This window comes from Camponotus vicinus, unplaced genomic scaffold (assembly GCF_025532165.1).
Source record: "Camponotus vicinus isolate PSW18456_S1 unplaced genomic scaffold, iyCamVici1.0 SCAF_5, whole genome shotgun sequence".
Classification (NCBI taxonomy): Eukaryota; Metazoa; Arthropoda; class Insecta; order Hymenoptera; family Formicidae; genus Camponotus; species Camponotus vicinus.
In genome coordinates, this window is record NW_028141977.1 from 1,911,855 (window position 1) to 1,926,550 (window position 14,696).

Consider the following 14,696-nt stretch of genomic DNA (forward strand, 5'->3'; position numbering starts at 1 on the left):
CATTTCTCACTGGGATTATTGATATCAAAATATCAATACAACACTTTTTGAAATTACTTATACATCTATTTGAGATAAAAATGTTGTTATTCATTTAGTCATTTCGTTTTTATATAGAAGTAAGTGAATATACAAACCTGTAAAACCGCAATCAAAGGAGTAAAAGCTAGCATATTCCTCAACAGCAGCTGCACCGGCTGTGCTAATATTTGGCAGACACCTCCACTTTCGCTGTGAAATCGCAATCTTGTAAGATTTAAAGTCGCTTTGTTGTTTACATGTTACAAGACACAAAAGTTGTAATTTTTTTTTGTGCAAAGAAATCTCTGGATATATGTATCTGAACGCTTACAATATATGCATATATATGTGCGTGCATATTAGGTGATTTCAATAATTATAGACGAATCGGATATTAAGGAAAAAAAATATTTAACAATGGCAGAAAAATATTTATTGTAAAATTTACCAGTTGAAAATATATCAATTCCGATCTCATGTGTTTAGTATATTTCGAGATGAACAATAATTGTCTCTTTTAACCTGCCATAAATTTTCCATCCATCTATTTCCTGACAAGCTAAGTAAGAAATACACATTCAGATAAAAATGTTATCTGCGATACAAGACTCGTGTCAGTCTTAAGCCAAGTTTCAAGAATTTATTAATTTTGTAGAGAGAATATACATAGTTTACGTTTTCTATTGGAAAATAACATTTGAGGACTTTATTTTTATCTTTAAATATCTTTAAATTTTTCAATTCCTTTTATAATAAATTTTGTAATAAATTATTTTGAAAAATTATTTTTATCTTTTTAGCTCAATAACTTCAATTAAAAATATTAAAATTACAATAATTTTTGATAAAAAAATTTAATTTCTTCTAATAAAACAAACATATCGATCATTCAATTGATGAGTATTAATAAGAAAAATAATTATAAAAGTTTGCTATGTAAAGAATTAAAAAAAACCATCGTCACATTACGTTGATTTTGATTTAAAATCAACTTTTCTTTCTATCATCTTGCTTCGCTTTAATTGTGAATATTAAAATCCTATGCATTATCTATGTACTTTTAATGTCGAGTTTCATGTAAAATGCATCTTGATTTATTCGCATTCCCGTTATTCTATGATGACATGTGCTACATAAGACCGCAATCTAATCTGTGATGTATGTACACATGAAATTAAGAATTACTGTTTGATTTAAGTATTATTAATATTTCAATGATGCACTTTATGATGGAAAGAAGAGAGAGGGAGAAAGATAATCAAGTATCCATATAATTAATTATCATATAATTAAAATACGTTTTCGTTTTTAAAGAAACATTTTCGATTTATACCTGATGTTGTGATATTATAGATATACAAACCAGAAAAATAAACAAAAATATGTTATATATATGTATAATCTTTTTTGAAATAATTTAATACAATTATATCATTGTCTATATAAGTTGAAATTTTCAATCCTGACACAATTTTCTTACCCCATACTTATTATTACCTTAATTATTGCCTAATCGTGTTTGCGAGAGAGACTTTTTTTAGCACGAGTACATTTGACACGGACTTACATCACATCGTTTATTAATTCGAGCACGAGCGAAGCGTTATGGATGACTGTTGGGCGAGTCGCAACACGGCGAGAAACACTGCTACGCTAATATTTTACGCTCGACCTAAATTATGAAAGTAATTAATATTAATCGGCCACAACACGCCGCCAGAACAGATCCTCGTGTGGATAGCAGCTTCGTGTAATGCGCCGCACAATCGCCGTGTCTTCTCTATTACGATCAATAGACTCCACGATACGCAGCCTGTTTGATCGTAAAGAAGAAAGCATATTTATGAAGAGGATGAAAGCATCGACAGGCGGGAGTACACGTTACTATGGGATAATAATTAATGGGCTCGGTGCACTACAACTTGCAAGCGCGTGAATTCCGATCGTAAAGAAGTTTAATTGCCACTTTATATAATTTTATAGTTATATCATAAATAACATAAATCATGAGTCTTAATAATTTTTATTTACAATAAGGTATATACTTAATTTTGCTTTATCAATTTCTATTCTAGGATATATTTTTTAAAAATATATATATTATTTAAAAATATATATTATTTATAAAATTATTATATATTATTTTAAAAAATCTTATTTATTAGCGCCAGATTTTATTTTGTATTATTTCACTTTTCTGTGAATGTTAGCTGGAATTATAGATAATAGCATTATTCTTTTATTCAAAGATTCGAAATTAAATTTTAGAATTAAATTAATTAAATTAATTTTAGAATTAAATTAATTGAAAAGAAATTCGCAAAACGAATGCAATTTTGTTCACAATAAATTTTTATAATCAATTTTATAATATTGTTACTATATCATGTATTGATATGTCGATTGCTTTGACTCAAATTTTATAAGAATAACAGATTTTCAACTTCAAAATTTAATAATAAGAATTTTTAATCTTATATTAATATTTTACAAAATTTTACTGTGTCTAATAATTGTATTAATTCTAATAATTGACATCTATAAATCATCCTATAAATTTTCAATTTTAATTTAAAACTTTCAATTTTAATTTAAATAATCAAGCAACTGAAAAATGAGGAATAATAATTTAGTTCAGGAAAATCAAACTTGCATGTCTCCATTGAAACTTTCTTATCAAACTGTATAATACGTTATCAAAATTTACATACGCACGATTTAGATATTCAAATTTTAAAAGAGATAATTTAGTTGTGCATTAATTAATTTCAAATAAAATCATTTAACAGCCACGAATGATCAGTATTAACATCACAAGCTGAGCTTTACCGAGAAAGAAGAAGTACTGAGATTTCTTTTCGAGTTTGAAAGTATAATGGCGTCTATGATCGCTAACAGACTATCAGCTTCATAGCACACACGTAAACGCCCACGTGGAAGGAGGGAATGAAGAACATTATGGTGCACCTTAAATTAAATCGAGACCCCGTGGCAACGCGATGGCGTAATACCATCCATAGTGTCTCGTAAAGTATTATCGTGATCGACAAAGTAATCTCGGAACGAGAAACGGGAGGAGCTTCCGGTTAAATTGTGTTCGACGTTTCCCTGAATGACTTGTTTTATATTCGACGAAAATGCGAGATACATCTAATCCTGCTTCAACATTATCCAATAAAATCGATAAGCTCTTTATTTTCTCTAATTAATTAGATACGAAAGCGTCTGGAAATTCGACTTCACTTTCCAACTTGAAAGCAGTTTCACACATCATCCCATCGAGTAATGAAGATGAGCTGAAATATTCTTGTGCTCGATTAAATTTTTTTGTCGGCTCAAGATTTTTCTTAATAACAGCTGATAATGCTCGGAATAAACAGGTGATCTCTGATACATCAAGTAGTCCGAGGGATCGAAAGACGAAACCGATATCGCGATCTACCAAGGTCCAGCCGAGCGACTCCGGGATCAATCGATAAGGTCCGTCCACGTTGACTACAAATCAACAGACGTGAAGGGGACCTGTCCGACGCGAGGGCCATTAAAGCTCGTTCTCCATAAAATATTTTATCCGCCTCGCGGATCGATTTGAAATCCGTAGAGCGCGCACTTGGCTGATCCGACGACGACCATGGCCTTTTTCGGCGCACCAAATTCATAAATAATGGCTAAAGATCGACGCACACGGGGCACCCTCGTGTATCACAGTCCGGATTTTTAGTCTTTAAGCCTTTTAAGGTTTTTGCGCGTTCGCGAGCGCGTTCCAGGCTTGTCTTTATAACCTCGCCGCGACTGGAGTCTCTCTCGAAGACGGAGATTATTCCGGATACGCGATCGATCAGCAGTGTCGCGAAAACACGTATTCCGAAACGCACTTTAACGCTTGTTCTGCCACCTGCGCTAACACTCGAGGCTCCGAGCGTTCCTCGACTTGGAGTCGTTTTCACAAAAAGGCTCAATCGCGCGATTCCACCAGTCGTTTATCCAAACAACTGTCAAGTGACTTGAGCAAACACCGGCGAATAAATCACGGGATATTGCGGTTCGCATTGAATGGAATTGTGTAAAATCTTCATGTACACTCAAATGCATCGTACAGCTGATCGGTTTAGCGCGATTAGGTTTTCTGTAAGTTCCTGATACGTGAAAAGTTCCGACTTTATTTAAGAGCAAATACACACCTCCCTTTCTCAGATCACTCTTTCGAGAAAATTTGCAATTTATTGCATAATCTTGCACGTAACTTACGTAACTTAATACGACGTTGTTAAATATACTTTCCGTGACGACCTCTATTTCAAAGGTTACGATTCTTCCTCTCATTGAAATTCCAGCCATATGTTTGACTTTCCAGTACCGTGTATTTGTCGCCGCTACGTTTGTATTCTTCATAGTCCTGGTAGTGTCGGAGCCTCGTCTTTTTCCCCCGTCTTCTCAACCCGGTCGCCGAGAACAAGTAGAATAAGTAAAGATAACGGGAACAGCGACCGACACAGATGATAGCTATTTCTTTCGAGGTCTCTTACAAACTCATGATCGTCTCGCGAGACACGTTCCATATTCTATTGTGCGTGAGAGCGCTATGTCAAGACAATCTTTTCCGCGCTCTTTTCACGCGCGTTATATCTCATCTCGGGAATCCCGGCCTCAAAAACTGCCCGCATTCATAGGCGCACTTTGACCGTTTCTTTTCTCTAGGCGCTCGCATTCGTCGATTCGTTTTGGTCCAGCTCAATGAACCGCGCTTGAAATACCGGCGCATTATTTTAAGGAACCGAAAGTCATCGCCATAAAGCGAAACCTAATCCGACGTGAAACGTTTTCTCCAGCGAGTTTTGTCATGCGATTGCTTGACGTTTCTCTTCGATTTACATGATATTTTTTCGAACGCGATTCACATGACAATTTTTCAGCGCTTTTAGAGAGATTCTGTTGATTGAAAAAAAAATTTTGGGTTAAAGAATACGCGTTTTATGGAAGCAGAAATATTTGCGTTTATGTGAATTATTTTTTTGTTATTTATAGATAATTTCAAAATAATTATTATAAATTTGATATAAAAAATGACATTTGAATTTTGCAAAAAATGAAGATATTTTAAATTATTAGCGATTTAAAGTTAAAAGGCTTAGGTGATATAATATTTGATTATTTAAGGCCATGCAGCACAGAACATTGTTGTAACATTACAGCAATATTGCAGCAACATTACAGCAATATTACAACAAGATTACAGCGATATTGCTGTAATGTTGCTGAAATATTGTAGCAATATTGCTGTAATGTTTCTGTAATATTGCAGTAATATTGCCGCAATATTGCTGCAATGTAACAACAATGTTTTGTGCTGTATGGGAGAGCATTTCAATTTAAAAAAATTTTTGAAAAATATATTCTTACATAATTTATATAAAAATATATTCTTATATTTTAAAAAAGTTATTTATAGCACATAATATACACAGTATAAAGAAAACTAAACATGTTTTCTCGGAATAAATAAACGTGTCTTGTTTCGCTGTTTGTAAATAACATTCCAATTATAAAGCCTGCTTACTCCACTCGCCAATCTCACGGGAATTATTGACGCAAGTGGAACCTTGAATGTAGCGATATTACAACCGTAATGTATCCAATCTTTGCCCACTTACTCTCATAATACAAAATTTTTTTTTCCGAGGGAAACTGCACTTTGAGATCCTCGTTGGGCTTCCCTCCGAAAATCCGAAACTGGTTTCCAGAGATTGAGAGGGATAAGAGCGAGATTTCCGAGCCACCTCGAGAAACCGTCCGAGCTTTCGCCATGGTAGCGTTACTCGTCCGAAAGCTGTCGGTAGGTTCTTCAGGTCGTGCCGCGCGGTAATCCTATACGTCTTAAGAAACTGGTTTCCGCACGACGTGTTGCGGGTAGCGCGCAAAACAAATTAATAACAAGAACATCATAACCGCGGCTCCAAGGCTGCCCCGAGACGCTCACGAGCCGCAGCTGCTATACCGGGTGAGCCGGCTCCATTGTTGTTCTCAGAACTACATCTTTCCGCGGGGTGAGAGAGAGAGAAAGAGAGAGGGAGAACTCGAAGACGTCGAAGCGCGGTTCGAAATGGCTTCTCGATTCATTGTTCCTTCGCGAATGCGATTGCTTCGCGAGAATACAATGTAAAACCGCGCTCGCTCTTATTGAAATGAGAAAGTTAAACAAGTAGCGAAAGTTCTTGAGAACAAATAAATCCTATATTGATGCATGTATACATGTGGCACAACAATAGTTGCGATCTCTAAAAACATGATGGAATATTTTATTTAATAAAAAATTAAAATTCAAAATAAAATTTAAAAATTTAATAAAATAATATAAAATAAAAATATAAATAAAAATAAAATAAAAATAGAATAATAATAAAATGACAATAAAATAAAAATAATTAATATAAAAAAATGCAAGTTTAATATACTTCGATTATTCCATTTGACAAAAATCATTCGCGTGCTCCAATAATTCTGAGCAACACTATAATATTCGCAGCATGATGTATGTAATGTCACACATGCTTGCGAACGCGCTTTGTTAGATTCATTAAGTTGATTCATTAAGTGTTGTTACATTGGACGCGAGAGGGAAAAGGAGAAAGGATCTCGGCGAGAGGAGAAACAACTGTCGCATTGTGCGATGAAGTAACTCGCAATATGTCCTCCGATTATCGATACATTGCTACCAGGTCACGTAACCCGCCTATCCCATATTACATAGCACAGCGACTTATTTATGCACTCCCCTATGCACACCTCTCGAGCATTACTCGCTCGAAACGTGCACGAAACCTTAAGGCGATCGGGGGTGGAAAACGACGGTGATAAACCTGTATTTTCTGCGATTGCGTTTATCCCGTGGCATCTGAATTTTTTATGCATGCATCAACGCATTCATATTATTTTTACAAAAAAAAAACACGCTTATTATAGAGCGTGCGCATATCCATCATGCCACTTGTGGATAGAATTTTTTTTACTGAAAATAAAATTTGATTTTTTTCCAATGAGAATCAGATAGATATTTAAGATTTATCTCGCGGTACCTTCAGCGTAGCTCGTATATAATTGGCAAATTGATTAACCGTTTCTTTTATCTTCGAATAAACTACAGGTATTAGGGAAAACTGTAATTGAATGTTTCGTACTATTTAATATTTTAATGCATAATTTGATTAATAATCTGCCGATCATTACGAATATATTCAGCGACAAGAATGAGCGAGATTAAATGGACGGGCGTTTTAATTACTGCGCTTCGTATATTCATTAAGAGATTTCAGCCAGGTCATCGCTTCGATACGTCAATCGTATCTCTTCGTAGAATCGATTATGCTCCTAAAACGAGATCCGCGAAGAAATCGCTATCACGCCCCGTGCCAGATTGGCTTTTACTGCGCCGTTACTTCAAATTCGATCTCTCGTTCGATCTTCGAAGGCCGATGGTGGTCCAACACAAGTAAGGGCAGGTCGATCGGTACTTTTCAGGACAACAATGGCTGACTCATCCGATATTGTATCTACTTGATGCATGGTCCACGGGGAATATTAACTGCAGGACTATTATCGCGATCAAACGTCGATTCACTCGCGAGGGAGTGCATGTAACGATCGCTGATTTACTTACGTTCTCAAACTTACTTGCGCGTTCGCCACTTATGTATAATTGTCCAATTGAACGGAAAAATTACCGTGAGAAAACTGAAGAAAGAATGAATCGCAAAAATCTCATGTTACGAAGCAATTTTTGCGATACAAATTTTGGCGAATAATGAATCATGAATTTAAACTGCATTTATTTATGCAGCACGTTGGAATTTCGATTTTTGGTTCGTCAAAACGGAGCAGATATTCACGGCAATGATGATATTTAACAAATATTCCTGTAAGCTTGTAATAAATTATCTTCACTCATTTTTTGTTTATGACGTATTTTAATTAATATTTAAATATTAATTGTCATTACATTATGCAAATACATGAATTTCACTAATTTATGATGATATAAAAGATGAAAAATTGTTGACGTGTAAAACATACTGTTATACAAAGATTTATTCAAGGCTGGTGTAAGACAAATTTTTATTATTCCAAATATGGCAGGAGATATAAGAAAAATTATTCCAAAATTGTACAATAAAATGTTTTTACATAGTAAACGGTAATATGTTTCGATGTTTTTCCCATATTACCGCAGTAAAAAGATAATATTCTCACGATTATCACGAGCGCATTATGTAAATGTTGACTCCTAACATATATTATACATACAGTATTTTGGAGATGGACATCGATAACCGATAAAAATGGCCATCGTGACGGGTCTGTAACGTTTCTTCCGCGAAGAACACACAAAAAGCACCGGTTTGCATTTCAAATTAATTACTTTGTAGACTAGAGAAACCGTTCCGAAGTATCGGAATAAAATGGCGCGGAAAACGATGTCCTGCCACCTGGGGCCGATAGTTCTCGAGGGATATTTGCATGTGACATGACCGCAGAATGCGGCACCGATCGTCTCTCGACATCGATTCCTTTTTGCTCTCGCCCTCCCGCGGACCTTTTTAAAGCCATTTTTTTTATCTTCCTTTGATCCGAAACAAGATAACGCATGCGTTTACGCGAAAGTGGGGATTATGGCATGATATAATGATGTGGAATAATGAACGAGAAATAATCATCCGGCGGAGTATCTTCGTTAATTATTCTAATTAGAGGCGAACCGACGTGGCCTCTAAACGATCCATGGAAACATCGGTAATGCCCACATGTAGGCGATCGATTGAACACGAAAAAAAATCGGCAAATATACAATCTCTCCCTCCCCCCCAATACTTGAATATATATTTAATGCTTTAATTAGTCTTAATTTTTTACCTTTGATCTCTTCATTACAATAAATGCAATTTTTTTACCATTTATATTATTTAAATATATATAAAATATATATTATATTTATAATAATATATATAATATATGTATTATTAAAAATCGCAAAAAATTATATAATTAAATAATTCAGTGTTAAATTATGTTAACGCAAAAAATAAGGGCAGCTTTTTATGAATTGATAGAGATGTTAAGATAATTTTTTTATATTTTATTAACCGCACAAAATTAAATTTTTATTTTACGTTGTAAAAATTATAATTTTAATTTTTAATTATAATTTTGCGCAAAATCTTTAACAAATAAATGTAATTTAATATAATATATAGCAATAATAGAAACATTTTCTCCACAATTCAGTCTTTTCGCAAGTCTGCAAAATGGCTATTGTATTTTATAATACATAACTAAGTTCCGCGAAAGCGTAAAAGAATGTTAAGTGATCCCGAACTAAAACTCCTGCGGGATAACCATGCCGATAATTCTCCGAGATCCCCCTGAGATCTTTCCTTTTCACCGAGGCCAGGGTCGCGATAAGGCAGTATATTGAAGAAGAAGAAGAGGAAAAAGATGAAGACGAAGAGAAGAAGAATGAGAGAAAGCAGCGTCATGGCGCATGCGGCGATTCAACCGCGATAACTTTAACGCGCGTGGAATGTCGGACTTGCCGAGTAGGCAATTATAACTCCGCATCTCGATCTCTGAAAACCGATGCACTTTACGAGAGAGAAAGAACCGGCAAGAGAGAATGGATCCCGGCGGTGCTCTTTACGAGAAAGACGAGAGATGGGCGCTCGAGCTATTCTCAGCGATTGCGATGATTGCCAATCGATATCGATCTCGATATCGAATGACTCGAGAAGTCGGACAAAAATAAAGCTATCAAACGAATATTTTGTTTAATTATGCTGCTGGTATTTTCCAATTATGATTTAATTGCATGCAATTTTGTTTAAATTCTGCGAGATCGCATTGAAAAATCATTTCCATGTTTCTAATTTTCGATAAAAAGGATCGAATTCAAATTGAATGAAAAATTATTCTCTTAATTTTATTATTTTATTATTTTTATTATTTATAATTTTTCTAATTTTCTAATTTTATTATTTATTATTATTTATAATTTTACTAATTTTATAATTTTATAATTTATAATTTATTATTAATAATTTAAATTAAATTATAATAAAAAAATTATGATAAATTAAATTAAATTATAATTTATTATATTTATAATTTTACCGTCTATTGAGCCAATCGTTCGTGTATACAATTAGTGATAGAATACGAGAGCGCGAACATGAGCTCTCTCGTATACGAGAAATCGACAGGATCCATTAGCGGGAAGAGATAGCAAGGACGTCGAAGGAGGCACTGACCGAAACGAACCTGATGGAATATTTTATTCCCGGCCTTATGAGAGAGAATGAGATAAAGGCGCACCGCCGGAGGTCCTTACGGCCGCCGATTACCGTTAACGTCCAATCGAGATGCCTTCAGGGTACTTCTAAAATCTCCCTAAACACTTGGAAGTACGATTCTCAGGGATGTATTCCGCAACGTGATTCACGTGCTAAAGCGGGCGCTAGGAAGCAGCGAAACGCGCATCGTTTAATGAAAAATGCGCGCCACGAATGCAAATGCCCCTTGCACTCCTTGAATCCTTGTGAGAACGCGACATATATTCATGCATGATGCGAGTGTAGGTGGCATGGGAGAGAGAAAGTGCAATAAATTGTTTTATTAATCCGAGAGGATGACTGGTCTTCTGACGGAAACTAATGTGACCGAACTTGCTGCGAAAATGGATGGTGAATTGTGTTTCATCCTCGTTAAAATAATGAATAATAAACCCGACAATTTAAAAAAAAATCGTGATGTTATTTTTAGGTAGTTGATCTATTTAAATAATAAAAAATTATGGAATTTCATTTACATATTTATTTGTATATAAGTGTGTAATTTAAATAGAGTTTAGACTAAAGCCGTCTAAAATAATCCGAATGCGCAGATCGTTAGCATTTCATTTCCAAGTATTATCGAATTTACGCTTTTTTCTTCTCTATTTTCTCCCTAATAATCAAATTAGATCAAATTGAATTAAGCACATGCATCTGAATTATCCATACTAATTTTTTCCTCTTCTCTGTTTCAGGTAAGTCCGTGGGTCAAGTTCTACCTGGGCCGACCTCAGGGGCAAAAATGCACCCGGCTCGACAGATAAGCATCAAAGGATTCGTTAGCGATCGAGGGCCCGAAAGATATCTAAGGCTAAAGATACAATAGTCGGTGGTCAGTTTTTGGGGAAGAGGGTGGCAACCACTATACGTTGAACACACGTAACGAATGCACGTGAGCGAATGCAAGCGTAACCATTTTCTTTGGTGTGCTGAGAGGCTGTTAGATCGAGAGGGTAGATTAACGAATGGATACACGTGTCGAACTGAGATTGACACGAGTTCTTGTTGGTGAACTATCTTGACTGCGTCTCCCAGATGGGAAAACTCATACTTTAGAAGTTCTGATGTACATAATTTGTAAGTCTTTGCTGAGGAATATCGTTTTCCAGGAAAAATCCCCTTTAAATAGGTTTCATTATTATTGAGGTTTACATTATTCAACGAGATAATTATATTAAAATGATGATTTTTAATTGTACAGGTAGCGAGATTAATTTATTCGAAGCTAAAATATTTTTTTGAAATCTTTTTTTTTTTACCTCCTTCAAATACTATCAAGAATCTGTAGATAAAATAAAATGAGATGGATCTAAAACATCCTGTACTTATAGAATGTCACGATAAAAATGCTGTCAATTATTTCGCCCAACTGTATAATAGATGTCTCACATGTATATTTATTCCAATGCGAGTTCTGGGTCAGATTATTTTTTAGAATGGCGTCTGGTAAATCTAGCACAGCATCTAACGCATACCATATATACTATATGCATCGTATAATATATGATAGTACATATATGCTGCGTGATACAACGATTGGCGGTTATGCAAATACAAGATTGTCCGCTGCTCGTGCGCCTCCGTTTATTTATTGTTCCCGTCGTGAAGTATAATCTGCTGTCCTTTTTCTTTTTTCCGGCACGGCAAGCCGATAGATTTACCGAGCAGATTAGGAACCCGGGTCGCAAAACCCGGGTTGACAGGGCGCATCTTGGCCGCGCGTTTTACAAGTTGTTTTACAACTCGAGACTTGCCAGGGAGAACTACCGTTCTTTGTTCCAAGAACGAAGAGTTGATTTCTTTGATCTTCCTTGCCATCGATGCTCTTGCGGTTTTTTTTAAGTGCTTTCGAAGACAATCTGCATGTTTCTGCTCCGAAAAGATTAAACATATTTTTATTTTATTTGCGTCGATTATTAAATAAATTAAAGACAGGTGTTTTGGTTTTAATATGAAACAAAGAACGAAATATTCTAATATATACATATTCAGTGTTTTAAAAATACATTTTTATAAAATGTAAAGCTTTTAAGATTTAATATTAAATTTCGTAGATATTAATTTCTTTTAAAAAGATTTAATATAAATAATCCATATATTATAGATAGGGCAGAAACATAAAAGTAATAAAATAGTGTTGCATTAAAAAAGTACATTTATTTTTTTATTATTGATATATACTTTTTACTATTTATTTAACTTTCGATTTTATTCTTGCCTCTTCTCGAGCTGAATAAACCGTTTTATGCAATCAGATCATTAGTATCACAATTAACAGATTACACGTGTTACATAAATGCCGGTACCAACTTTGATATTTATAATCGAATGCGGCGCCGGACCAGTGCTACTGGTAATACTGGATTTTCTAGAATATTATAATCTGGTTATACGCGCGTGTATCATGGGATTTTTCAGAATCCGTGTATAATATTAAATATTCATAAAAGCGGATTATTCGCCGATAGGGGACCGCTTTTACTCGAGAATTTTTGGAAAAAAATAGCCGGACACAAAAATAGTCGACCGTGATATTATTTCGACGATTTAAAAATGTTATTTCGATATCCATGCATTCTGTCTATCCCTTTCATATAATTATAATATTAATTATGATATATTGAAGAAAATATTCGGAGCTGTAATATTTAAAATTTAATATTAAATTTATATGTATATTTAAATTATTAAACTTAAATTGTCAATTTGAAAAAAAACAAAGGATTTTGGAAAAAAGTCTTTCAAAAAAATAATTGGTATAATAATATAATTGATTATTGATTCGATTGATTTGCGGATTTCGTGCGGAAAACGAGCGATTTCACGCTTTGGGCGTGATGTAAACGTGACGAAACATTATGTCATGGATATGTACACACACATACACAATTTCGAGATCATTTATACCAGACGCCATTTCTACAACGAGAATCTTTCGTAGGACCATTTAGAATTTACGATTCGGCGAACAACCGCCTCAATTATCAAGCTCACTCGTAGCAACATTGTTTACAACGACTCAGACCCGTAAGTATTTTATTTATCTACGGGTCTATCCGGCGACGGCTTTATAGCCGGTCCACGCACACGACGAGCCTGTGAACAAAGTTTACGCACGACGCAAACGCGCACAAAGCGCTCGTTCTCCTCGGAGAATAATTCTTCATTAATCCTCGGAGCGAGGTTCCTTCCGCGAAGGAACGCCAATAATATTCACCGATGTTCGCAGGAAGATATTTTTAATCATGTACAATTGCAATAATCATATTAAAAAATTAACCATGGACGAATAATTACATAATGCATTCTATAATAAATTTTTCAAGCTTTTTCACAATTTTGAAATATATTGCAAATGCTGTAATAATGAAGTATTCCCACTTTCTTTATATATCTGAAAGTTTTAAATCATTTCCTACAGTTTATCATATCTGTATTATTTAAAATATTACAATCTTGAAACATTATTCGACCAAGGTTAAGTGAAATAATTTAAAATACGATCCCCGATCGCGTGAGTTCACGGAAGAGGATACCGAGGAGAGATAAATCCTAAGGCACGCGTTTCAAGATCCTTCCTCAAATTGTTGATAAACGGTCCGTCCGCTGGAAGGACGAATTCTCAGGACCTCATCTCGACCCTTTGCCCGAGATTCTTCGCCGGGAATATGGCTGTTGTCAGTAAGAAAAGAAGTCGAATACGGGGAGGATGCGCTGCATCCCTTTCAGAATCCTCCTCCTCTTCCCGTTGCCTAGTCAGCATCCTTGCCAATGGCGGATTCTTTTGTTTCCCGCCAGAAGCCTCGGTCGAGATTCTATCTGATGTAAATAATTATCATGGAACCTAACAGATGCTGCTTTTGCTGGACTTCTCCCTCCTCTTTCTCTCGTTTTCCAGCAAGAAAAGGAAGAGGGAGCGTAGAAGCCCCGGAGAGAAATTTTCGTTTTATCCGAGAATCCTGTTTACATCCTCGGGACCGCATACCGGCCGCACGCACAGAAATATCCAAGATTCTTTGGAATGGAAAAAAGAATAATGGAAGAAATATATCGACTTGTTATGCGCACTCGGCAATGAGGATCCTGCTTCCCACAACGAGTTCTTGTCTTAATTAAGGCAACGGCAATTTTTATATTGTGCCGACGCAGGCACAATAACGATTAACAAGGATACGATAAAACCGCGAATCGAATAATAATTTCCCAGCGAACGAGCGCGAAATAAATATTATGGCCCCCAAGCACGCTCTTTGAGGGAGGATCAATTATAGATTATAATTACAATTATAAATCAATTTT

General features: G+C 35.1%; 1 protein-coding gene across 1 annotated transcript in view; it reads left to right on the plus strand.

The window, feature by feature from the left end:
• Nucleotides 1-14,696, plus strand: part of Egfr (epidermal growth factor receptor) — a 152,745-nt gene that overhangs the window by 51,270 nt on the left and 86,779 nt on the right. The gene's annotated exons all lie outside the window — the stretch shown is intronic.